Source organism: Taeniopygia guttata, chromosome Z (genome assembly GCF_048771995.1).
Source record: "Taeniopygia guttata chromosome Z, bTaeGut7.mat, whole genome shotgun sequence".
Lineage (NCBI taxonomy): Eukaryota > Metazoa > Chordata > Aves > Passeriformes > Estrildidae > Taeniopygia > Taeniopygia guttata.
In genome coordinates, this window is record NC_133063.1 from 31537482 (window position 1) to 31565438 (window position 27957).

The window sequence follows — 27957 nt, forward strand, 5'->3', positions numbered from 1 at the left end:
GCATCACACATTGCTGATAGTGTCAGTGTCACTAAACACTAAGATAAAAACAGGAGAAAGATAACTCACAGTCATCAATAGACAGTAACCTTTCATTTGATCACTGCCTATGATAGACAAAAATCACACCATACCACATACATCTGACCTCCACCTTGAACTCTTTAAATCATCGTGGTGCAAAAACACTGTAAACACATTAACAGAAATACAGTTCCCACATAAATGAGTTTAGAAAGCCTGTATGACAGGAAGGTGAGCAGCCATTGCTCTGGCGCAGTTTTTGGTGTGTCCTGAGCACAGCCTTAAGCATCTCACAATGTTTCTTACCACTGGCTGCGGAAAGGCTGGGCCCCTCTCCATTCCCTATTCCATCAGCACAACAGCTTTAATCTTCCACACTAGCACAACTGACAAACAATAGAAAGCACTGGATTTGGAGACTTCCATGTGACTGTGACAAAAGACAAGACAGCAGCAATTGGAAGAACAATGCATCTTAACCACATGCAGAATGGAGCCTCAACCCTTCAATTTAGCTTTTCCCTCAAGTGTCTCACATCTTCAACTATGAACTAATCAAGCTAAAAAGGAAGAAGAAGAGAGATTGTCATTTCTATTTTTAAATACAATGGAGACAGTCAGGTACTATCAAGATGAAGGCTAGCAAGATTGACACAGATAGGATCCAACAATCATGTCTAACAGTTATGTTGGTTAAGGCAGGCATACTCTAATGCAGGCCTTTTGCACCAGGTTTGCATAGTATGTTTCCGTTCAAGAAAGACAGGCTTGAATAGTATATTATATTAAGATGTTCTGTAATACTGTGGCTGGCCTGCCAGTGGAATATTCATGGATTTTTTTTTAATATCCTTGGTATTCTTTTTCATCATAAAAAAGGATTTTTTTTTAAATTTTTGTAAAATGGTCTGCCTCTTTCTCACAGCATGAAGCAAGCAGGAACTCAATATATTTCTGAGCCTACATTAATTGTATAATCCAAAAATGAAGTGTCACCAGGGTTCCCAGTTACCTAATACACTTTTGAAAATTTTACCTAGACAGTCTTATAACTAAAGGTCTCAGAAAAAGGCACAGACAAGCTTATAAATAAGGATATTTTACATTAAAAAAACTTCATAGGAAATTCAGACTGCTAAGAGTGACTAATGGTTCTTCTGATACTGAAGAACCTAATTTTCTTCACTGAGCATTTTCATCAACTTCATTTTGCATTTTAATGAACAGATTCTCACCCAAACAAAAATGGCTGGACTTAGTTATGTTCACATACAGAAGCACAACAGCCCAAGGTAACTTGTTGTGGATGCAACTAATATTTTAGATGACTGAAATCAATGTGCCTTACAAAAACAGGTACTTCACTAAGTCTTACAATATCAAATTGTAGGCACACTAGTAAGTAAGATACAAAAAACCCAACTGAATGCAAAACAGCAAAGATTTTACTAGAAAAAGTGAGGGTACAACGTGGAAGGAAACCATTGAACTAAAAATGAGATTAAGATTGGAGTTCCTTTCAAATCATTGTGAGAAATGACATTGTAGCAAAAATAAACAAAAAGCCCTGGATCATAAATATGCTTGATGTTGGTTAAAAAAAGAATGAAATTGGAACTAGTATCAGTACAGAGTAAAATTAGAATATTATATTACATGAACTGAATAGCTTCGAGAACCAAAGTGATAGTAATGATAAAACACAATAGCACAAAGGCATGGTCAAGCATTCTGGGATGAGGACAAATTTCTACTGTAATTCTACTAGCGAATCATGAAGTCAAAATAATAGAACAGGAGAATGACTTGGATGTATTAATCAATTGGGATGAATACAAACTGTCAAAGAGCTACAGCTGTCAAAAAGGCACGTGCAATTTGGCTATATCAAGGGACAAATTTTCAGTAGAGAAGGGGATGTTTTACAAGAAACTGGTAAAATCTCATCCAGAGCTCTGTGAATAGTTCTGGTCACCTGTGTTAAAAAATTCATGCTTTAAGCTCCAACATGTGCAGGGGAAGGCTACAAGAATAACCACAGAAGTGAGCAGAGGACAGTATAAAGAGGATACCAATGGAGGCTTCTTTAATTAGCCTAGTAACATGAAAGCTGAGAGGTAGTTAGTACTCTCTGTAAACAAACCAGGGATGTAAGAAAAGGGAAGGAGAAAAACTTAAGCTATAGGCAACACTGGCACACAAGAAGTGGGAATTAACAAGCAATGCTGGGAACTGGAAGCCTTCATCATCAAGTGGACAATATGCTGAATGGTTTTTGCTAGCAGTAGTCAAGGCAAGGAACATCACAAGAGTAAGTTGCTTTTTTTGTTTGGTTATAAACAGTATAAACAGTAATCTGTTGCTGAAAGCCAGAAGATCTCAGAAATCTTTTTATTCTATAGGCCTGTGCCTTACTCACATTCCAAGCTCACATACAACCTTTTTGACTGCCATTTCTTTCACATCTTTTCATACATACAGTGTGGAAAACCATTTGCACACACTTGCCTACAAAACCTCCTTACTCTAAGGTATTCCTCAGCCTGAAGACTCCAGCTGAAAAGCTAAAATATCAATGTTTTCTGACCTGCTAGTGCACCTAGAGGTGGAGAGGCAGTTTTGTCAGGCTATCCAGTAAACAAAAACTTAGGGTATTTCTGATGTCTGCAAGACATTCCAAAGCAGCAGCACCAGACAACTTTATAATTCATGCTGTTTTGCATAATTAACCAATTTGCCAATTCCAGCTTCTTCTCCCCATCCTTATATTGTAATCCCACAGAAAGCCAGTAATAAACTAACAGCTGCTCTGTACTGCAATGTAGCACAAACTAAATAATCGAGCCAAGCACTCTAACCACACTATTTAATATAAGCAAGCACCTGGCAATGTGAACACCTTATGTAAGGATTTCAATCTTTCAAGAAATGCAACTTTGTCATGCAATGTGTCATTACACTCAAAGACTGCATCATACTGATAAGAAATGTCATTATTTAAATGCTAAAAAGATAATGCATTTTAAAAATAAGGCCCCAGTTTAAAGATATAAAATAAATTAGGGTTCATAGAAGTTGTAACATGTGAAAAGAGTGTACTAGCTGTTTAGTAACTTTTCACAATTAGAAGTAGCTGAGATCATGCAACCCAACAATTGCAGGGACCTGACAAAAGCTTGAAATGTGCTTTTGGAATCTGTATCATGTTGAAGTATGTTCAATTTAGTCCATATGCTAGATCTGTAATACCTATTTGAACCTACACATAGCAACCTAGCAGGGCACCTATTTTTTTCAAACAGGGGGGCAGCAGACAGTAAAAACACTACTTGTTCTACTCAGACGTTGAACATTATCTTAATGAAGAGTATTCTGCTATGAAAGAATGTCCAGAAATTCAAGCAGACTAGCAATAGTCTTCCTCTAATATGACCTTGATTCATCTAGCACCTTAGCTATTTGCATTCATCTGGCTAGTTTATGAACGTGCATCCAGCAAGACAGATGCGTAGGCAAATCCTGAATCCCTAGTGTCCAGACTCTTCAAAATTCTCTACCCACTTATTTGTAAAAAAGCAATTCTAGGACAGTGACGATACAGGTGCAAGACTATACTACTTAAAACTGTGCAGATTGTACCATCAAACTAGTATGTATTTTTGCATTTTAAAAGTGGATGACAATAGAATTGAACATAACTAAACACAGAAGTGTATGCTTAGTTATGAATGCGAGCTATATGAACCACTGATACAAACACAATCCTCTTTATGTGCTGCCCAGGGCCGGCAGGAAAGGTGATGAGCTCTTTACCTAGTGATGGGGAGGTATTTTCATTCTGTATGAAAACAGGATAGATTATTTCATGTCTAATCCTGTATTAGGCCTAAACATCACTTAAATTGTGCAACTTGTTTTCCCAATTCCCACCACTGTTATATTATTGTTATATTATTCAGTTACTTTTCCTTCCAGTTCGCTAGAGCTTGTGCTTGCAGATAGTGTGCTAACACACTAATATTAATTACTGCTGCTATTGAAAGTTCACTGCCCATTTCTGTAGGCACTTGAAGACAAATTTAGCTTGGGCAACTATGGTTTCTGTACATTATGCCCTTGCTAGCTTGGTTTACCCCCTTTCAGCTAATTCAGTCTCTAAATTCATACTCTTCCTTCTAATGAAAAAATCCTAACCAGGGTACACATCATTCATTTTTAATAAAGCATAACTCTCTCCATCTAATATGTGGTTCAGCCGGATGCATGCATACAATAAAAAGAAAACCATGTAAAGGAAGGTAATCAGGGAGGGAAAATTGAATGTAAATACCAAGTCAACACAACCAAGAAGGTAATTTGGAAGGGAAAGTCTTCCTTGCTGCTTTAAGAGCAACATTCCTGGGGAAAAGTACCAGCTTGCTTCTCTTTCAGGATCAGGTATACACTTAGAAGTCTCTCTACATGGATGATATTGATTTGGAGGCATTCCTTATGTAATGGCCATCTGTAATGTTATAATTAGACTGTGCAGCATACATGCTGGATTCCTTTCCAACTCTGCTAGCATGCAGACCTTCACCTATAACCAGAACATGAGGAATCTTTGGCGATTATCTTTCATTGAGAGATTTATCCTTTCAGGTAAAACAACATTCTCTGCTTAAACATATTTAGTCTTCTTTGGAAGTATACAATAATGTCAGCAGACACCAGCATTTCCACTGGTTCTCTAAAAATCACACATTTGATAACAAATATTTGATTACTGAAGTTATTTGATTCATTAACATTATGAAGGATTCCATGTCAACAAATGAAGAAGATATAATAATAATTTAAAATGTTTTCCTTAGAATTTGTCACTTTAAAGTTACCTTTCAAAAGTAACACCATTGCTAATTTTTGATTTCACTGTCATTTTTCCTTCTGATGCTAATCTGAGGAAGACATTCCTTTTAGAACTACAAAAAGACAACATGTGATTTTCCTATTGTATGTTTTGTCCATTAGGTTTGAAACAGATCGAGAAAAGGGATTTTATTTTAATGGTATAGTCTTTGAAAAGAAGTGATGATTGAGGAAAATGGCTAAAATAATAGAGCAAACTTCTAAATCAAATGTGACACTGAAAATCTAATGATTCTCAGTGTAGCTCTTTCCCTAAATTCCTAAAGCATATCCCACATCTGTGGATAGAAAACATGAAAATAACAATGCAAGAGAATGTAACTAAAAAAATTAGTATTTACACAAGATGAAAAACCACAAGGTTAAAAATAAAGGCTATACATGTGCTCTGCTCTATGGAAATCCAACTAGGCACTTACAATTATTTAAATCACAGTATGGATCTGTTGGGTATCAGGAGCTATGATATTCACCCTCTGGTGGTTTCTTCCATGTGCTTCAATTTCTCAGTGACATAAAAACTGTGTAATACAACCACAAGACAGCTTTATCATATCACAGCATCTGTTAAAACTGTCCAAGTTATTAATATCCAGTACCTACTGGTGACTGCATATGGACAATCTCAGACCAGCTGCCTAAAAATATGTATCCACACCCTATGACGACTGCCTTTTTTTGTTCTCTTTTTCTAAGTGTAATTTGTTCTGTCCAAAATTCATACTTGAAACACTCCAGCAAAATGTTCTGAGAAACTGGCTACATCTGCAATTGCACTGCAATTTTCAAGTTTCAGTGCTTTCCTCAAGATACCTAAGTATATACCACATAATGTATATCACTTCAACACTCAGCTTAAATAAATATTACTTTTAGATGAAGTTATGGCACAGGTAAAATGACAATTTGTTACAAACAATAGGAACACACAGCAAAGTACCCTGGTCTACTGCTATTCTACCCAAAGCAATTGCTCAGTAACTCAGCACAAGCCCATGACCACAAAAAATTCATAACGTCTTCTCCAAGACCAACATGAATACCTGTGGTAGAGTTCAACTTGCAATTACTACATAGATCATAGTTCAATATTTAGCTTGAAATAAAACATATATTAATTCCACTCTTTCTTTGCAATACTCATTTTCCTCAACTGGAATACAAAAGGACAAAATCTCATCTCAGAAGCAGAAAAGCTACTCCAAACAGCACTAGCTTAGAGCACAGAAAATCACTAGGCCCCCAAGACAACACCCAGAAGCACAGGAAGCATCAGTACACCTCCCTCACTGGGATGAGGCAGTTGTGTAGACAGCAAGATGCTTCCTACAGTGACTGACCAGGACTATCCCTCTGAGGTAAAGACTGGAGTGATACTTTGGAGATAGCAGAGAATGGAGATGAACAGCACATTGCTAACAGCATCCAGACCAGTAACCTTAAATCACAGCCCTTGATGGAGATTACTGCCATGTGATAACAAATGCCAAAACAAAGGTATACTGCACAATACAAAACAAATTAATTCAATACCCCCTGCTTTCTGGATGCTTCTAAGAAAGTCTTCCCTCCTACGATTCTTCCTTTTGAAAACATAAGCATCAAAATTATTTTTCCTCCCTACATTTCATATTAAATTTAACTTGGAAGCCATGAAATTTGACTAGGAGCACCAAACTGTTCCTTAGAGAAAAACTAACTAAACAAAAAAAAAAAAAAAAAAAAAAAAAAAAAAAAAACCAACAAAAAAAACCCCTAAAAAATAAAAATCATGTGACATGGCATTAAATTCCAACAAATAAATCATTAAAAAGAAGATAGGCTGGAATAAGATGCATGACAAGAACACTATATAATTACAATCAGTATTGTATTGCAAATCGGGTATTATCGGGTATTCTTGCTGCATTTCAGAAATCTATCTAATAGTTTATTATACATTCTTAGTAACACTGTTAATAACAGCATTGTGGAAGTTAAAGCTATAATTCTAAAATGTACACATGAAAGTAAAAAAAAAAAAAAGAAAAGAAAAAAAAAGCCCTTTTCCTTTGATTATTAAGCTTATGAAGTATTTTTAATATTTTATTCTCCTTGCAAAATTTCATTAAGTATTTCCTCTCCCACTTTTTATAGAAACTGTGAAAAACTTCAAAGAAATATGAAAGCTTCAATGGACATGAAATATAGCTGTGTTCTTTCAAACAGAGTTCTGAAACTAATTAAGCTGAAATACTGTAAAAGATGCTACAATAGGAAAAAGCTGATGAACTTATAACTGCATTTCTGCTGGGTTTGCTGTGGGTGAATATTTTTTCCCACATAGCAGCCACTGCTTGCAGGCATTTAGAAATTTGTTAAAATAATTGGGAGAATTAAGTAGGCCACTGTATGCATTTGTGAAAAGCAGACACAAAGATAAGAAGCTTAGGTGTGTGTTGCTAAACCACACAGCTAAAAGTGGCATTGCTTCATATACTACTGCTTTGCTTCTGGAGTCAGTGCAGACACTGAAGCTTTACTTTGATAAGAAACCAAATTTTAATTCTGCTTTACATATCTTAAATAGAAGCATTTTAAATGCATAATTCTTTCTTTTTCCTATATTTAATGGTTCTAGATAATAAAAGTCCACTTTCTACTGCTTTACCACCTGTGGGTTTGTGACAGCAATGGCTGAAACAAGGAGAAAAAACATTTGTCTGAAAAAGGCATTAATGAAACAGCAGACAGTTCTTCACTTGCACAAAGGTGAAAGTATGAATACCAGTTTTCCAGACTAAAACTGCCCCTTTCATCTGCAAATAATTAGGTACACTAAAGTCAATGGGTTGTATGTGCAGTTTTCTTTATGTGTTGTTCAGTACATCCCATGTGCAGTTCAAAATTACAGTATGTAAGAAATCCCTCATACCTAAACCAGTTTTACAGTTCCCAAGGTTAAACCCAAATAAATGCAAGTACAAGAAAGTAGAAGAAACCAGACAATGGATACTTGTTGGGTTTATGACAGCCACATATGCTGTGAACTCCCACTTTGATCTGAACATTAGCGTTGTTTAAGATTTGTTTTCACTTTCTAAAAAATGGTAATACTGAGTGATTTATTACTTATTTTTCAAGGAAGATGGTGGGGGTCTATTTTCTCAATACTGTCTCGACACATTACTATAAATTTACTTATTTTAAAAAGACTACATTATCCACAGGAACAGATTTTTACATGTAGATTATTTGCACTTTAAATATCATTGTTTAAAATTGTAAATAAAAAATAAAGAATGGTTGCATATCTATCCAGGTATGTTTCAGTATTTTATTCAACTTCCAGACATTACAATGCTCAATTGATCAAACATTTATTAATAGATGTTATAAACAATTTATTTCTTTCTTGAATCAACTCTGAGACAACATGCAAATACAATCTCTGATCTAAAAGTTTCAACCTTTTAAAAACATGGAACTAATCCTCATCTCAATTCTACCATTTTTTATCCACCATTCTCTTCATAAAAGAAAAGATTCTGTATTTCCCAGCAAATAACTACTCATTATGAATAATCCAGTTATAGCTATGTGGATGTCAACATTAAACTGCAAACAAGTATGCAGGTTGTCATCTTTCTATCCGGCAAACATGGTAAAGGCTCTCCTTTTGAGTAAGAAAAGGAACTTAGGTTTCAGTTAAAAAAGAGAGCACCCCTTTTCAGACTAAATGAAATCTAAGATTTTCACATGAAACCTGTGAGAATAAAGGCAAATTGAAAAATTCATGTTAAAACCACCAAAGCTTGTAGCGCTATAAGCACTTAATGCAAGTATTGCATGGTTTCCCAAAATCATGTCTTCTCACATTGAGCTGTAAAGTGCAAGCACTGAACAAATATCAAATTAGGGCAAAATATTCCAGGATTCTCAGATACAGTGTTTTTCAGAAATGTCTCCAAACCGAAATGTAGCAAAAGGAAGTAAAAGACCAGTGATGCAGATGTTGCTTTAGTCCTCAATGTCCAAACACCTTTCATATGGTTGTTTTTTTTTTTTTTAAAGTTCTTCAATAATGCAATATTACAGCAAATATGGGAAAAATACTACTTTTATCTTGTAAAAACTTCAAGCTCAGCATAACAAATTCATAAGAAAGACCAAGTCTGATCATAAACACCATTACTGCCTTCATTTTTAGATTTTGTTTTATAATCATTCCATCAGTTTATACAAAAACAAGCTTTAGCACTTAGAGAAAAACTTGTGAGGAACCACTTGTATACTTGTTCCTCTTACCTTACAGCTCTTTTCACCCTACAGTTAATCAAAGTCAAGACACTTCTAACATGCACAATTGATACACCTGAACTTTACAACTAACGAACTGACTGGTAGTGTGCTTATAGTATCCTATGATCTACTAAGTTTGTCTTTAAGAATAAATGGGGTTCTACAACTTGTCCTTGGTGCTTCTAGATTTGTCAACCACCCCAGTAACACCAATAAGGTATCAGCTCATACTTTTCCTTTAAAACCTCTGGTGGTAATTAAAACAACTCCTGATTTACAGTCTAATTAAGAAGATAATGGGATAATAAAAGTTCTATTTAAAAAGCTTAACATTTTCAGTCTAATCTCTCATGTTACTTAGCAGACTGCACTGCCAACCTTTATTATTGGCTCTTGCATACTTGTTTCTATAGGTTCCTTTCCTGGTGGAGAAGTAGCTTATTTTTTTAACCTCCTGAAGCAAGAAAATAAAAATAATGCTGAGGCTCAGTGGTATGTCTAATTCTGGTTTGGCATCTTTTAGTTTTCTTAAAAAGCATTACTGAGTATTTTGCAGTGGATTAAGACACACAGTAGGCAAATGACACCCAGTATTGTAACAGGAGAAGCTTTGTAGGTCATCTGTTACAAAAACTTGCTCCCTTTTGCTCATTGTGTCTTCTTCCACTCTATCCACCACAGCTCTGCACAAGTCTTCCAAGGTATCACTGGGTCAGTCAGCACACATTACAGCCTTGTACAGACCTGTATGCTTTATGGAGTATCATCCTAATGAGGAGTTGGCATCTGTAATGCCTTTATTACAGTAACAGAAATGAGTTTTTGCACTTACATATTTTCTTCAAAATCACATTAAAAAAAATCTGTTTTCGCTTGTTGCAGCAGGGGAATACAGTCAGCCTCTTTGCAGTTGCATTAGTTTAAATGCAGAATGAGAATTTATGTCTACTCAACTAATTACATTAACCCATTATTCAACAAAGTGATCTCTGTGGACTCCTTACAGAAAATCATGCAGGGAAAATCCTAAAATATAGCAGAAGAGAATTCCCAGTGGTTTCCTCTACAGTTAATTCAATGCATAATTAGTGAAATTGATTACTTATCAAGTCATGGCTCACCTTGCTGCACAAAGACCAATTTTGACATTCTCAATTCAAATAATTCAGTGTTTTCATTATTTCAGGTTTGTGTTGGAAAAATAAGCTGAAATGGCCAGAGGTTCAGGGTAAAATTTATGAAGCCGGAACAAGTAATAGAATCTCAATGAAATATCAAATTTTCAGAGCTAAAATTATTTTATCAAAAGGCCATAACTGAATCTGACAGCCTAGACACTACTTTAGAAATCATCACCTAGATTTCAAGTGATAAGCAGGTTAAAATAACAAACACAAATAAACAAATAGTGGACATTTGGGACAACAATTCAAAATTGCTTTCTCTAAGAGTCAGTTCTCCTGTTTTGTCTTTGTCCTGCTTTGTCTGAAGGACAGAAACAATCATAATTGTAGAGCTCTAATTTTCAAGTGCAAAATTAATTCAGTGTGTTCTATCCCACAGCAGCATGTTCTGGAGTATTTTCAGGTAGTATTATCAAAGTAATCTGCTTGCTGCTGATTTAACTCTGAAAGCAGCTGATGGTAAGTTCCATCAATATGTAAATTAAGGAGTAAGACAAGTTTACAACCAATGAAAAATTACAAAGTCAAAGCTCCAGAACCTACTCTCCTTATAGGACAAGAGGAGAGAAAAAAAAAGAATCAGTATATATCTATCCTCTGCTGTAACAATCTATCTATTCTCAATGCAATGTAAAACCACTAAACAATAGCAGGCTATCACCCAGCGCTCCCCAAGTGCTGTCCACAATTTGTCACACTGTAAGCCTATTGAAGTGGCAATTTTTCTTCTGCAAATGGATCATCACTATTGCCCAATTGCCAGTGAAATCTGAACTCACAACTCACAATCTTCCTCTTCAAGACACAATCTCAGTTAACACCACCACTACCACAGTCTAGCCATTAACTGTGATCTATGCCCACCTACAACAGAAGAAAAAACACAGAAAAAACACTTTCGAAACACATATGTGTACTAACGATTTGCTATCATATACTGTGGAGATCAAATTTTATTCTGACTTGCAGGCTTCTCCCAAGGCCAAAGCAGTGTTTTAAGTGGATACAGTAGCCTGCATACAGAACACTTATTTACTGTCCACTCTTCACCTTCTCTTCTTGAACATTTTGTCTGATCTGCTGCTTCAAGGAAAAAACCCCTGAAGGCAGGCTAACACAAGCACTGAGTATAGTTGGCTTTTTACAAAAAAAACATCATGTGCCAAAACCACTATTACAGATGAATGGTGGGCCAATTTTTTGTTCTTGGAGAGAAGACAGGGAGAAAGAAGGAAATATATTTTCTTTTTTTTTAAATTACAGCTCTTGAAAACCAAAACACACATATGAAATCACAAACTTCATAACCACAAGTAAACAATTCATATTGCAAGCCACTTTGGTATCTGACGAGGATTATCAGACTACTGTTGCTCTACCTTTAGAGCATCACAGATGTAGGATGGTCAGACAGTACTAAAGAACTTTTGATACAGTCATTTTCTTTGCAAAATAGCACATAGATAATTTTAAGCATCACTAATGTTCAAATGTTGCCACTAGGGAAAGCAGAAACACTTTGCTCCATTTTGTTCCTTCAGTGTGCTTTTGCTGAAAAAAAATAGTTTAAATTTTATCTCTAATATAATATACTAGGATAAGCATAGCTTGACCTTTTCTCACCATTTTCATCACATGCTTCACTCGTGTGAAAAAGCTCAATTTTCTTAATCTAGGTCTCTGCACTTTTTCTCCTCTTAGACCTATTTGGAGTTGTGAAGATGTCCATTTCCCACTTAAGCCTTCTATTTTATGGTACTGCTCTATTTCTAAGACTTAAATGTTTCAGTCAACATGAGGCATTATGGTAGAAAATAATTGTGATCTGCTCCTCTGTGTTGCTTAAGAAAGGAAAAAGGAAAGTTGTATAGCAGTTTGGCAGCCTTGCTGGCTGTGAAATGTCATTAAGTAGGAGATGGCAAGTTTTATCCACGCACCTCTGACTACTAAATTCACAAAACAAACAGAAGGTTTACCATGGGAGGTAGAGAGAAACCAGGCAATATCCTCAAGTTGCTCTTCCAGTTAAACAGCGCGTGGTTACTAAAATTGCTATGGGAACATGGGAGTTCTTCAGAAACACAATTTTAGATGTAAAATGTTCCTTAACCTTTTACATTACGACTACTACTACAAAAAAAGAAAAAAAACCCAAGGTGTAAATCCTTATGCTCATACACCAGAAAAAACTAAGATATAGTTCTGAAACAATGTAATGATAAAATATTTTATGCAACCTTATTTGCTAAGCTATAGTATTTGATTTAGGAAAGAAAATCTCCATATGTGCCCTACAGTGATACACTTCACTTGATTTTAACACATTCTCTAATTCCTACTGAAAAAAAGAGGCCACAGCAAAAAGATAAACAAGAGACAACTGTTTTCTTTAGAGTCAGTGCTGCATGCAATTATTCTGTTCAATGGACTACTCCTATGATTTTGGATAGAAGTAACATTATATTCAGGTATCTCCATAGTGCACAACAATTCTGCTCCAACTTCCATCCATGTTTTAAGATTCATTGATTATCAAACTGTATTATTAAAAAAAATCCTTTAGGCAAAAATACCTGTTAGACCAGAATTTATATTAGTGCCTGCAACATTACTCACAGTTCCACTAAATCACAATGTCCTGTTCACAAATAGTGAAATTTGGGAAACAAGGGCTTATTCCTTCTAAACACCAATTTAAAAGTATCTTTCAGGACAAAGCCATACAGTATTCCTCAACAGACAGCTATAAAACCACCTCCACAAATATATTTAGCTTGTGTACCATGTTCATAGTAACTGTTGTACTGAGTTCTCTGATTCCTGCAAAGATGCTGAAATGTGGTCCAGAAATGAATATAAATGCCAATTATTAAAACCGACGTGTCAAATGCAGAATTCAGCTTACTCAGGTTATTTGGATTATCAAAACCTGGCCTCTCAAAATACAAATTAGGTATTCCAAACTAAATATAGAAGCAAGAAAGAAAAAGGTACTTGTTTTCCACGTAGTATATTTCTTCTTGCTGCCATTTACCCTACAAAGACTGTCCTTTAAAGTGACATGGGCAAACAAGAGAGGTTATTTAAAATTTTATGGCTTTTCCAAGGTCATGGGTATCATGGACACAATGTAATAAACAAGATCAGTTGGACTGATGAAGCATAAGGAATTAAATAATCCCTTGCTCATAAAAAAATTTAATCAAGAAAAAGTAAATAACATGCTTTTTACTTTCAACAAGCAAGCTATCCATCAAATTATGATGTCAAAAAATTACTAGAATAATACATAATATATCCTGTTAAGAGTATCTGTAATAAATTATTCAAATAATAATATGTCTACAAGTCAAAGACCTGAAAGACGGGACTATTAGGTTAAATCTAGTCTAAAAATTTTGTCTAGTTTTCACTTTTGTCAGAAGTTACCACAACTCACATGCCACAAGAAGCTGTAAAAAAGCTCCTGCACAAATGGCCACTGTAAATGCAAATTTTAGAGAAAGCAAAGCAACACACCCCAGTGGTTTTAAGATTACTTTAGATTATCCACTTCTATAAGACCTTACTTACAACATATAGCCCCAGTGAGATGCAAATCTAGAGTTTTATTTACACTGTTTCAATTGTGCCATAAACATCATGCCTGTCAAAATCCACTCCATTACTCCCCCACCATGTTGTACTGCATGTCATATTTGCACTGCTAAAAGTAAAACAAATGAGTAAGCTGCGATAATGCAGTCCAGACCTAAAAAATGGTTACAGCACAGGATTAAAGACAATAAAAGCATGTGTGAAATTCTTATTTTAAGCGGCCATGCCTCAGATATAATTACTACTTCTAAGAATCTGTCAGTATAAGTATAGTTCAGAGTCCATCAACTGTTACAAAACACATCACAAATATCCTTGTTCCCTTCTGTTCACAAGAAGCAGAATTAAAGCACCCCACTTCCCAGTAGAAAGTGCTTGGGCTCTATTCCTGAACTTACAACCAAAGTGTAGCATGATCCTTTGCTAATATTTTACTCCGTGCATTAGTCTGTTTCGGATTACAGAATTCATGTTGGGTTGGGGAATTTTTTTTTACCTTCTATCCATTTAGAAATAGGAATAATATAGCAAAATTTAATGTTAGAATCTTTGACTCTATATGAAAATACATTCTCAGAAAAAAGTGATTCCATTACTAACTCACAAGAGCATTCAGAGAGAAAAAAAAAAATCTCAATTCCTCCTTCACTGCAAAAGTTGTTTCATATGATAAAGAAAAAAAGGATTAATTTTGCATTTCCAAAACTTTTCAAAAGTCTAATTTTAGAATTTAATCAATAAAATAAACAAGACTCAAAGGGATGTAGGGCACATATTTCAGTGTGTGATTTTTTTAACTTTAAATTAAAAAAAAAATTATTAGGATAAATAAGTGAAGAAAGCAACAGCATTACTATTGCCACTACATATTGTAACAAGCACAATATACCTTTACCATCAGCAAGCATTGCATGTTAGGATGAGCACCTTCCACTGGCAGATTACCATAAAAAAACAAAAAACAAGCAAAATCCTGCTTCCACGCTTAGCCTAATAATAATCAGTATTTTTAATTCTATGATACACTCTCTAAAAACTTTTTTTATTAACTATAGCAATGTAACATTTTACTACCATCTTTCTGTTCCTTAAACTTTCTGAAAACTAAATGTGAATTCAGTCCAACAATTGGCTTGTACATTTTTTGTTTCACAAACACCTTCAGTAGGTTTAAAAATTGATCCTACATACACCACCCAGCAATGTCACAGAAACATAACCATGCACCATTCCACATTCCTCAGCAAGATGCCCAGCCTCTCCACCCTCACACACTGCTCTCAAGCTGGTGGTGTTTGCAGCGGACTGAAAGAAGTGCATATTTTGGCTGCACCTCTAAGGGAAACTCCATTAGCACATTCCTGACACCTGAGTTGCTTGTGGAGGCACTGCGGATGCACAGGTGCAGTGCCAGGTGCCACAGGATGTGCTAAACTGCACATCCCACCCATGGCTCCAGCAGCCAGCCGTGTTTGCTGAGCAGCCCTGAGCCGGCAGTGCAGCACAGGCGTGTGTCCGCCCCACGACACACGCCAGCTTGGGTGCAGGTGGTAACTGGGTACACAGCTTGTCATACTGAAGTACAGTAAAGATGCAATTTTAGCAGCCAGTGGATTAAAATAAGGAACACTGCTGTTCATTACTTGTGAAAAAGAGAGACAAAGCTATGTAGAATACAAAACTTCCACAGCATTTCCACAATTTTTCTAGAGAGCACTAGCATCGTATTAAAATTATCATCTAAAGAAAGCAGCAGAGAGAATTCAAGGCGTAACAGTAAACAAATTAGAACACTGATATGAGGAAATATGAAAGTGCTGGACTAAAATCAGTAACTACCTTTAGCAGCAGCCTGAAGTAACATTTTCAATTGTGGCAAAAATCTGCTATTTTTAAGTACAACAAAAATGGATCATGGCTGCAAGGAATTTACAAATGCTTATCTTATTTACACCCAAAGTAACAAGTTAAAATAAATATACCACTAATTTCAGACCTTCCAAGGAAAATTAATCATATAAGTTACCTATTACAACAATGTATTTTCTCCACACAGAACACTGCATAGTTTAGAAAGGCCTATGCATCCAAATTAAGGTCAACATTTGAAATGTTAAAACTTTTCAGGGATGATAATTAATTAATTTTAATATTTAATCTTCATGACTCACTCATCAAATTCTACACTGTAAAATGCAGAATCAGATTACAGGCTCATAGAAGAAATAGAAAAAAGTTTCCTTGAAATGCTACTCTGCTTATTGCTACTAAACAAACTTAAATCCCTAATATTACTCTAGTAAAAATAAACTAGGTCCATAATCATAGAGAGTCACAAGAGATCAGAACCCAGGTCTCAAACTGTTTGTTTTGTAAACTACAAGCCATGCCCAGAGTAACTGCAACCACAAATATGGGATACCACAGAATTTGCACTCTAAGCACAGAACAACTATTACCTTTGTCCTTTATCCTTTAGGTAGATAGGTTCTACCTAATTTTGGCCCTCATCCTTGTCAAACTGCTCCTTATTTTGCATGTTTCACATAATTACAATAATGCCAGGCTATGCTAACTATCATACTACTGATTAATGTCTGACATAGGTCCCAAGTCTGCCAGGTTATAAGCTACTTGCAATTTTCCATTATCTAATAGAGACTGAGTGATTTTTAATGAGAATCAATTACATTGAAGAACTCACCTGCAATACTACAGGTTGGAGTTTTTTTTTTACATCACCCATTAAGCAGCATTTCTAATGAAAATTCAGTTGGACATTTAACATGAAACTCAAAATGGAAAATGTGACCAACTGACTAGTACAGCATGGTTTTTAGAAAGAGTCAGAACAAATTAGGAACCTTCCACAAAAGGTTCGTCTTTGGAACCCACACACTCTATCTCACTTTTCTTGTTTAAGCAAACTGAGCAGATTAAATATAAAATTAGCATTAATATCTGCAGTGTCTTTTTCAGGGTTCTTTAGAAGTCTATTTACATTTTCAGAAGTGAAATCTCTGCATAACTGCAGAATAATTTACCTTGAAAACCGGCCTCAGAAGCCATCTGGCCCAACCATCCCTACATTCCCTGCTCAAAGCAGGGATACCTCTCCAAGTCCAAGTATATTGCTTTACAGAGAATTTTCAACATACACCCCACAAGTGTCTCCTTCTCACATCTCAGCTGAGGACAGAAGTTTCACAGTGTGAAAATTTCAAATTTCAAGTTTGAAAAGTTTGAAACCATTTCTTCCAAACCATACTTAGCCGTTTCCAGTGATGTTCTCTGTTTTTTTCCCCTCCTTGAAAATGTTACTCAAAATACTAAAGGAATACATTGAAATCCTTTTTATAATAATCACCATAATCATAAACAAGTATCTCTTCATTTCAGTTGTAGTTTCCCTGATCATTGCAAATCTTTTCTTGAGCAGTTTTATAATTTGTTTTTATTTTTTTTATCACTGGATATATTACAAGCAAAAATAATCTCATCCATTATTTTCTTAGCTCCTTTAGATACACACCAATTATTAGCTGTGGAAACAAAGTGGTAGCCTAATTCCTGCAGCTCAAAGAGGAGTTTTGATTCTTAGCCATTCATTTCCTGCCTTGATCAATTTCATATACTTCATATAACTCTTAATCCCTTAACCAAAGTATTATGCCTTCATTTTATCTTATCTATTACTAATTTGCCAATATTTACTCTAAATGTGGTCCATATTGACATTTCCTTAATTCCCATTCTTCTTCCTCTCTTGTTTTCTCTTTCATAATGCATGCTTTTTACAACCACATAAGCTTTTCTTTCTTATCATTGCTATTTCATACCTGTACCTTGTAGGTCTACATACTTCACTTACATATCAAATTCTTCTTATTGTATTCTTTGACTTATGTTTAGACACAATGGAAAATTATTTTAAACAGGTCTTATTTTAAAGCAGCACAAAATATGTTCATCTCTAAAATTTTATACAACAGCTCTTTTAAAGTGAATTGTTTAGGGTATAATATTACATCATTTTACAGTTGAGCATATGAACAACACTACTAATAACAGAGAAACAATCTGATCAAATAGCACTTCAGACAAGCAAGGACAAACATGATTACAAAAAAAAAAAAGGGTGCTAAGCAATTTCCTGCATTTTTAATTTGTGGGAATTTTTAAAATACTTAGTTTTCTCTCCTTCTGATTGATTTTATTAAAAATAAATGCCAATGCATCAACTTTAAAAAATTCCATGCAAGTAATTTATCTTTCCCGCCTCTGAAAAGAACAAGTTTTAATCATCCTAATCTTTGCATTAGTAGCAATATTAAAGGGACAAACATACTTATTTAATAGCCTCACTTTTATCTACATCTGTAAAGCAGAATGATAGTCTTTATATGCCTACTAAAATATGGGACATGACTGCTAGTTTGTGAAAAAGAAGTGTTAACAGTTAAAAACAGGGCACAGCTTAAAGTTGTATTTTCTTTACTGTGTCACACCCGTCTCATGCTAACAAGTCACAACCACCTGCAAATCAGTTTATTCCTTTCAGTGCCAGTGCAATTTTTCTGTAGATTCCACCAGAAACATAAAGTCTCATAATTTCTAAAACCCTTCATGCCATCGGTTTTGTTTCATTTTCTAATTAATTTCAGGGCTCCATTTTGCACAGTGCCATTTTCCACAGCTTGACAAAAATATACAGGTGCAACTATGAGAATGTGAACTTCATTTACCCTCTACAGAAAAAAACCCATACACTTGGAGGTTTGATGTATTTAGAGGGAGAATCAACACAATTCTCAACTGCCAAAAGGAGAAAGTGGTTTGGCTTTGTTTTTATTTCCAAGGTTTCTATCTACAATCACAGTTTGTTCTACTGCTTTTGTGCTAGCCTTGAAGAATACTTGACAATTGCTGACAAAGATATCTACTTTCACACGCAAAAAAATACCACTTAAATTAGGCATCATTAAGGATTAAAAACATCTCCAATATTCTAACAAGAATAGTCAAGAAAACTGGACCCCCCAAGATAGGCTATTGTCCTTGATACCTGTTCCAGAGGTAATCTTCTCCTCATTGGTCTAGAATTTCTTGACCCATTTTGAACTAGCTTCCAGGTGCTATGCAGGCAGCAGACAGAGGAAGAGAATTGAGAGCAACACAGATTTTACTGTCACTAGCACATATACAGTCCCTTACTACTTATATATATATATAATTTTTGTTAGGAAATTATTTTATTACAATAAAAAAAATACACAGAGAATCCTTTGGGTCACCTCACCCATCTTTCTGCTAGTATGCGTGTGTCCTATTTTATATCTAGTATATTTTATACTCCGTGGAAATGGTGGAGTTTTTTACTTTCTGTAGAGCATTCACTCACCTGTAGGAATATCAGCTATCACCTACATTATTTTATGTACCAACTTCAGAAAGTGGAGAGAAGGCAGCTAACCCCCTGTACTAAGATTCAAGGCAGGAAGGAAGCAGGATCAAGCCCTCTTCGGCTCCAAGGCACACTATCTCCAACACCTGGACTACGTACTCCCCACAGGGCCAAGAGTGTAATATTTAATGACATCAAAGCCTGATCTTAACTCAGAATGCTCATAATGATGTAGTGTTTGGGTAAAAATACAGATCCAGGAGTTCTATGACAAACCACAGGCAGAAATCAAATGATAATTTTTATACAGTTTAGGTCAATTAAACTTTAAAGGCATTTTGTGGCAAAAACTGCAAGACACTTTTCTAGCCACAAAGGCTTTCTTCTCAACACTTTTACATTCAGTAAGGATACTAGTACTCTTTAACTAAAAAAAACCCAAAAAGCAACAAATACAAATACAAACTCCCCCTACAAAAAAAGTTCTATAAAACAAAGATAAAACTCCAAAAAAACACTCATAACAAGAAACCTCAAACCCATAACTGAAGAGAGTAGTCTACTGAAAGTTTAGTAATTAGATGCAAATAAGGAAACAGTGATTCCATGTAAATGGGTACTTTCCTAAAAAAACCTTTGTTTCCACAAAGCCAAAGAATAATTTAATTTTTCATGCTCTGAGGTAATATGAAGGTATTAACACATATACAAATACAATGGCAGATTACTTTTGCACTTGTTCCAAACCGATCGCTTGAACAGCACGCTACTGGATATTGTTTCCAGTAGCAATAATGTGCAGTCTTCCTGACAATCAAACTTGCCCTACTACCGCAACCTTTTTTGACAGAATAAAACACATATCAATTTCATGTAAGTCTGCAAATGGGATGTGCTTATCTGCATATAAAGACATATACTAAAATAATAGCACTTTGCAAAGCTATTTTTGCAATTTTATACACTGATCCATGTTTGGTCTACAATTTTTATTTCCATCTCTGTTAAATTAAAAAAAAAAAAAAAAGAAGAAGAAAAAGGGAAAAATAAAAAGGCTAATGATGAAAGTACATTACTGAACTGCTTCATAAAACAGTGGGAAGAACAGAATTCTCTTTTTAATTTCTTTTTCCAGCATCTAAAGCTACATCACCATAAAAAGCCAGCAGTCTTTCAAGGTGGATTGGAATGTTTTGAAAACAAATTATTTTATTGAAAAGAAGGAGTTTAGAACCATAATCCACAATTTCATGCCTCACTGTAGTTTTTAAGTTACATCACTGCATATTGCATGCTCTGCATTGACAAATATGTTTCATCTGTCCATCCATAAAGAACAAACACATTAGATGCCTTTTTTGAGTAATTTTGGATTTTTTTGGCGTTTTTTGTTGTCATATCCTTCTTCTGCCTTACTATTTTCACACTTCCTCAAGAGACCTGTTGTTGGTCTGTGGTTCACTGTTGGAATGCAGTCCTCCAGAGAAAACTGTTCTTATCTTCTGAAAGTAGCAAACACAATTTATTTACACATCATCCTAAACAAGCATCAAATGCCTCAATGTCAAAGTCAAGGATGATTTCAAGTGCTTTGTGACTTCCTGAAAGCCACAAAAGCATACAACTGCAGTTTGAAATGGTAATGTGAATTTAAAAGCAATTCCACTAAAAAATAAAATCAAATTATGATTGAGTTGAATTTTCAAGAGCTTTTCAGAATGACTGTTTAGTGCTTGAAAACAGAGCACTGCAATATGCTGCATAACCCTTCTCAGAGTCATCATTTTCCTCCATGATAATTATCTTCAGTTTTACTCCAAAAAACTTCTCCAGGCTCAATTCAACTTCAGGCAGCTCTCAATGAACATGCTCAATTCAACTTCAGGCAGCTCTCAATGAACATTACTTTCTTGTATTTCTGTGCTCTTCACTGCCCTTACTGTCTCCACCTCCCCATATCTGTTTCATGCATTTCTGCTCTGTGCTATTTCAAACATTTGCATTTTCAAATGTTTGCACCAGCTTGCCTGAATCTGCCTGGCTATAGTACCCTTGGCAAATTAATGCACTCCAACAGAGCAACTCCTTGCTGCTACAGCAAAATAGCTCTCCTGAAAAGGTTTACCTTTTCTTCCTGTATGGTGTCTCAAATACATCCACACTAGGAAAGAAATCAAAGACATCGATTTCAATACTAAAACCTGGCTTTTCTTCATTTCATCAGTATTACTACCAACCCATTTTGGTCCTCACAAGAAAGACTTTCATTTTCACTAAAAAGGATGAAAATTCAGAAAGAGGAAACTAAAACGCTCACTCAAGAACCTGGTTGATTTTAGCATTCAAAAGTACAACAGGAATATACTGCCACTCATGAACTCTGAAATTGTGTAAAAACTGCCTAAACATCTTGCATTTATGTGACACTGTCTTTCACATCCTTTTGGAGTAAAAGATACCCTACAGCATAAGAAGGGCTCTAAGGCCTCAACCACAAAGGAAACCAATCTTATAAAATATTATAATGATATTATTACTTAATCAACCATTATTCAACAATAAAAGAAACAGAAAAAAAACATTTAAAAATGTTAGTAGTTATATGTGGCAGCCCTTGAAAGCTTGTATTTAATTTATTAGACATAGTATCAAACTTAGGAATTCTGTCCCACTTGAATAGAAACTTTGATGTTTGAGGAATTTCAAAAATTTTTTGGAATCTGTTGCATTTCTTTGATAAGAGAACAGTGCATCTGCTCCTATGAAGATGAGATGACAGAAGAAGGAATGGGAATGTGAAGAGGCAAAGTGATCTAGAAATGACAACAACAAAGAAAACAGCTCAAGAATTGTTCCTCTGTAGCCAGAAGGGCTTTCCTGAATTTACATAAGGTTTTCTTCCTGGTTCTAACGGCATCTTCAAATAAACCTTCTCCTCCTGACTATTCTTAAGATCTTCTAACAAAAGGCACTTCCTTTCTAGTAGTAAGTTCAGGTATTTTCAGGCAGTGTTTGCCTAAAAATACACTTGTTCTTGAACACAAGATGTATTTGTTTTCACATGTGTATGGTTAGATTTTGAAATTCCTTTATTTAGGATTCAGAATAGAGGAGTAAAGATGACATGAATTTGAACTCCTCTGTGCAGTTACTGAATCCTATACTCAATTGTAGCCTGCAAAACTTCCAGAACTACAAGGTATGACGGCACATCCAAACCGCCTGTTGGCAGCCCCTGAGGTACTGTGTCCATCCTCCTGTGACTCTCCTGAAGATATATAAAGGAAAAGTTTCTTCACTGACATGATCAGGCATCGGAATAGGCTGCCTACAGAAATGGTGGAATCACCATCCCCAAAGTGTTCAAATAGCATGTGGATGTGGCACTGGGGATATGGGTTAGCAATGCTAACTTATTGGATGGATTTGATGATCTTGAAGGTCTTTTCCTGCCTTAAGGATTACGTGATTCTTTACATTACTCCAAGTCATGAAGCAGGCAAGTCAACCCTTTAGTTTTGAAGTACCTAATCAAAGAACTGTACACCAAAAGGACAGATGTAGTAGTAGTAGAGCTCCATAGTAATCTAGATATTGGCAAGTTGCTTTGCTGTCAAATTCCCAGTCTCATAACATAACTTACTTCCAAGCATAGGTATCTCCCAACTTCTTGTTTTTGTTGACATTGCAAAAGAGGACAGAGAAATAATCTAGTATTTTTAACCTTGTTAAAAATCTGCCGCCTATACACCAGAGGTAATACAAAAAGTTGCAAATTGGATATTACTAAAAAAGAGAGACAAGTATTTTCAGTAGCTTTGGCTCTCTTTTGCCTTTTGTATTATCCTTTCATTACTCCAAGACTTCAAAATGTATTCTTAGTTACAGTATCAATCTCAATATGGAAAAAAATGGTTTTCCTCTCTCCCTTGAAATCTCTTTCTCTTACTGTCTTGCCACTGAGTGTAGACTTCTAGAAATATGTTTTATTTCATTAGTAGTAATTTTACACAATCATACTGAACAAGATTTTCTCAGAGGATGTAGACTATGCTGTGGGTTGTGGTTTTCCTGTGAAAGAAGTCCTATTTAATGCATTTTTACCAGTGAAAAAGGTCACTTGTCATAACAGCTTTTAAAGTTTTTAAACATTCATACAAAGCCAAGTGGCACAAACTGAGATGCCACACAGTTTCAGGTACCAGACTCCTGTCATTGATAAACAACAGGAAACAAGACAAGTGAAATTTGTCTCCCTTGCATGTGATTGAGATGATGACCTACCTTCTTCCACCCGAAGCGGGACTGGAAAGGGCATCTAACACCCTTTGTTACATTGTTAGACACCTGCTTGATGTCAAATGCTCAGCGTTGATACTGTTTGACAGCATGTACTGCATATTTATTGCCTTGAGCAGCATAGATGTTAGCAACACAGGAGATGCTAACTTTCTACTCTTTCAAGAACAGACATACTATTTCTCCAGAAAGCCAGATTTGGCAATTACATTAGTTGCAAACTGACAAAAAAATTAGCAAAAGTAACAGGAACACAAGTCCAGCAATTCTGCAAAGTGGGCAATAAAATTGTTTTTAAATTCAAAACCATGCTATTAACCCCCTTGCTTGCTTGGTTTGAAACTCATTACCACAAGATTACTTTTCATGGACAGTACCATTTTGTACCAAAACTCACAAAAAAATGACTTTGAAGAACTGACAAAGGAAAAGTAAAGCACAGGAGAGAATTACAATGGTGAACAGAAATGTAAACTGAATGCAAATGAAGAAGTGTGGGCTCTTTCTATACTGTTCTGAACAGACCTGGTGAGATGCCTGTCACATAAACCACCTAATTAATTTGTAATAGTCTAAGCAAGACAGAAGTGCTGGCAAGGTACAAACCAACAGAGTAATTGGAAATGGGCCTTCTCACCATAATGTTTTTTAAAGGTATATGACAAAAAGCAAGGTGTGATCAGCACCTTGTATTGAATTGGTTTGGCAGCTGCTCCTTGTCAACCATTCAACTGTTTTCACAGCCTCTTCTGGTATGAGTATTGACATTATCAGGAGAAAAGATAAGCACATATCTTTTCACAAGACATATGACAGATTGTGTACAGAGAAGGAAACACGACTAGGTATAGGATACACAGTCCCAAAGTGGTCCCAAAGTCAGCTGTGGGGCCAGATCCTTCCAAGATACAAATGCTCTGTCACAGATCAGGTTTCCTCCTTTCAGCCTCATAGTAAAAATACTGTACTTATTTTATATAGTAATAGAATCAGTAATTTCTTAACCCAAATTAAGCAGTTTCATATGCAATATCTGACAAACCTCTAAGTAAAGGTATTTTTCCTAATATCCAGTCTAAACCTCCCCTGGTGCAAAATGAGACCATTTCTTCTTTTCTTATCTTGCCTGAAGAAGAGAATGACCCCCACCTCGCTACAACTGTCTTTCAGGCAGTCATAGAGAGCCATCAGGTCTTGCTTTGACTTCCTTTTCTACAGGCTGGAGATCCCCAGATCCCTCAGGCCCTTCTCATCAGACTCCGGACCCTTCACTAGCTCCGCTGTCCTTCTTTTTGTTATACCTTGTCCACTTCTGCCTCAGCCTTCAATTCTCAATGACAGCAGTCAACACCAGTGTGACAGAGGAAAAGGCAGAAAAGCAATATTGGTAACCGTAGGTTTGCTGTTAGAGAAAGTCCAGCTTTCACATTCCTCTCTACCTAACTTCATCCATTTCTTAGACTACCTTATCTTTCTTCTATAGAGCTGGTAAAAAAACACACATGGGAGAGATAATGGGTTTTAACATATTTGTGAAGGTACCACAGAGCTTATTGTCTCAGCAAAATCAGAGGGAAAATAATGTCCAGAAGTTTTGCAAACGCATAGTAAAAGAATGGAACAAATAGGGTTATCTTCCATTGCTACATACAAATAAAAGTAACAGTTCAGCTGTTAAGGCACTGCATAGTTTCTGAGAATAACAGGCAATAAAGTATATAAATGCCTGAGAATTTGCCATGAATCCCAGGGATTTGTCTTCTTCATCTGAAAAGACTGAAGGACCAAGCCTACAAAACCAGTTTGGGATAAACAGGAAACAAATTTTCTAAGAAAAAAGATGTTATGAACAACAAATAAGAAAAGCTCACCAGGTCTTTCTGTTTTTCAAACTCCCTCAAGGCCCTAAGTTTAACTCTGCCTGGCAATGAAATGGGTTGCCAAGTTTAAACTTCAGTATTTGAACTACTTTTCTGCTGTTTATTTGGACTGGACAACAGTACAGCTACACATTACAGACAATTACATTTACTCCTACACAAAACAAGCCTCCATTTCTAACTGGAGGCTGAGGTTGCCCAAGGCTGCAACCAACTATAAACAGTCAACTGGCACCGTCTTCCTTAGTTCCAAGACACAAAGAAACAGGGAGGAAGTCCTAAGGATGTCCTGCCATGAACAAAGCTGTAGAGGCTGCAACCAGTTACCAAATTTGTAAATTTATGTACTATAGTCTATATTCTTAAATTTTGCATATAGCCAGGTGAAAGAAATGCAAGTATACCAAAAAGAGATCCTTCATATAAGTTGAATAATAAATAAAATATAAAATCACAAATGAAGTCAGATAATTAAGTACATGCTGCAGTACAATTGCCAGAGGTGAGTGCATACTCCTGGAGCCACACCATCTGATAAATCGTTACTAAGGAAAACATCATATTACTCCCAACTTAGAGAACACAGGTTATACAGGAATCCATTTGTATGCTGGTAAGAAAACAAAAAAGTCCTCCCAGCATTTATAAATTCTGGACCACAGCTTCATTTTTTCCTCTATTTAAATGGATTTAATCAGAGGTAATAGCTATGATAGATCAAAACCAAACAATCCAATGCAAGATTTACTCTTCATCGTAAATGCAGAATTTCTGTCACTCATTGTGGAGCAATTAAATTTTTGTCATCTTTCCATAGCAATTTGAGTGCTATGGAATCAAGTTATAAATTTCAGGCTCATTTTTCTGAGTTTTTCCACACACTTAAGATTATACTGTCATTCTTACTACCACTCCTACAAATATGAAGACATTTCTCATATTCTGAAATGTCCTCCTAGGGAAATTTCTTCTTTCCTAACAGCAGCACTATTTATTAGGGTTTAGCACTCAGAACAAAACTCATTTCCTGATGTACACCTTGCCAAAAGCAGCAATATTGCCCATTCAGAAGCACAGAAAAACCTTGAATCAGGACTGTGCTGTCTGAGGCTATCCAGGTCTCCAGTTAACTCCTCCAAACAGAAATGAATAAACCCTTTTCTCTCAATCTAATACTTAAATATTTTTGCATTCATCCAAGGCCTGTCCTACCTTCTTTTTGCAATTGTTAGAGACTTACACATATGCTTGATGAGAAAACTATGCTCAGTCCCAGGGTGTACATACAAGGCTATTTGTGCTCTGAGAAGGAAAAGGGTGATGCTCTCATCAGAAAAGAAAGGGTTGAGAGGGAGCTGATGAAGGTGGGAAGCAATTTACAATTGTTTCATCTTTGGACCTCATCATAGTTCTTTCAGCATTATTACTTTAAAGTGTCCTCTTTTTGAACGCCCTACAGATAAAAATTACTCCTCTATTTTGGAGAAAAAAAAAAAAAAAAGTCCATCATCCCCAAAGGCAAGGACTGAAATGACACATGAAAGGGTAACATGCTCAATTCTACCACCTGCTATGTCTCAGAAGTGGGATCATATTACTAGCATCCACCAACTCTCACTGTTGTGTCACTTCACAAACACAAATTCTTTTCAGAGCAAAACAAAGGCTAACTGAGGTGGAAGGGGAAGTACCACCATATTTCCTTAAACATTGATCAATGTGCAGGTCCTGCCTATATGCCATACAGGCTGCAGAGAATCTATAGTGTGAATTAAGTAACTGATGTAGCTCTGATTGAAGATTTCTCATTTACTTTGCTTTGGTTTTTTTTGTAAGAGATGGGGAAAACTAATCACAATGGCAAACTCAGAAAGCAGAATGGTGTACTTGTTGAAGTAAATAGAGCAAAAAGGTATAAATTTTGTTCACTGTCCAGAAATATATGGAAAGTCTGTAAAAAACAGGAAAAAAAACCCCAACACATATGCTGTTATTTTAACAAGTAAAATATAATAATTCCAGATTTCTATATTTCTGCTTACTCTGTAGAATGATGACTATGTAGTATCAGCTCCATTTCGAATGTAATCAGACTGCAGTTTGATTTTCACAGAATCACAGAATATCCTGAGCTGGAAGTGTCCCACAAGGATCATCAAAGTCCAACTCCAACTCCTGGCCCTTCAGAGCCCCAGGAGTCAGACCATGTGCCTGGGAACATTGTCCAAAAGCTTCCTGAACTCTGTTAGGTTTAGTGCTGTGACTGGCACTTCCCTGGTATGCCAGGGCCCAACCACCCCCTGGCTGAACAACCTTTCACTAATATCCAGCCAAAATGTCCCTCAACATAGCTTCATTATGTTCACTCATATTCTGTCAC

The 27957-nt window shown here is 35.8% G+C and overlaps 1 protein-coding gene across 9 annotated transcripts in view; it reads right to left on the minus strand.

The window, feature by feature from the left end:
* The window catches only part of COMMD10 (COMM domain containing 10), a 155074-nt gene that overhangs the window by 95042 nt on the left and 32075 nt on the right, over positions 1-27957 (minus strand). Inside the window, exon 6 of one of the 9 annotated variants that reach the window (XR_012053105.1) lies at positions 19060-19129. The exons of the other annotated variants lie outside the window; for them this stretch is intronic. The gene's annotated coding sequence lies outside the window, so the exon portion shown is untranslated. The remainder of the gene's footprint in view (positions 1-19059; positions 19130-27957) is intronic. 9 annotated transcript variants of the gene reach the window in all.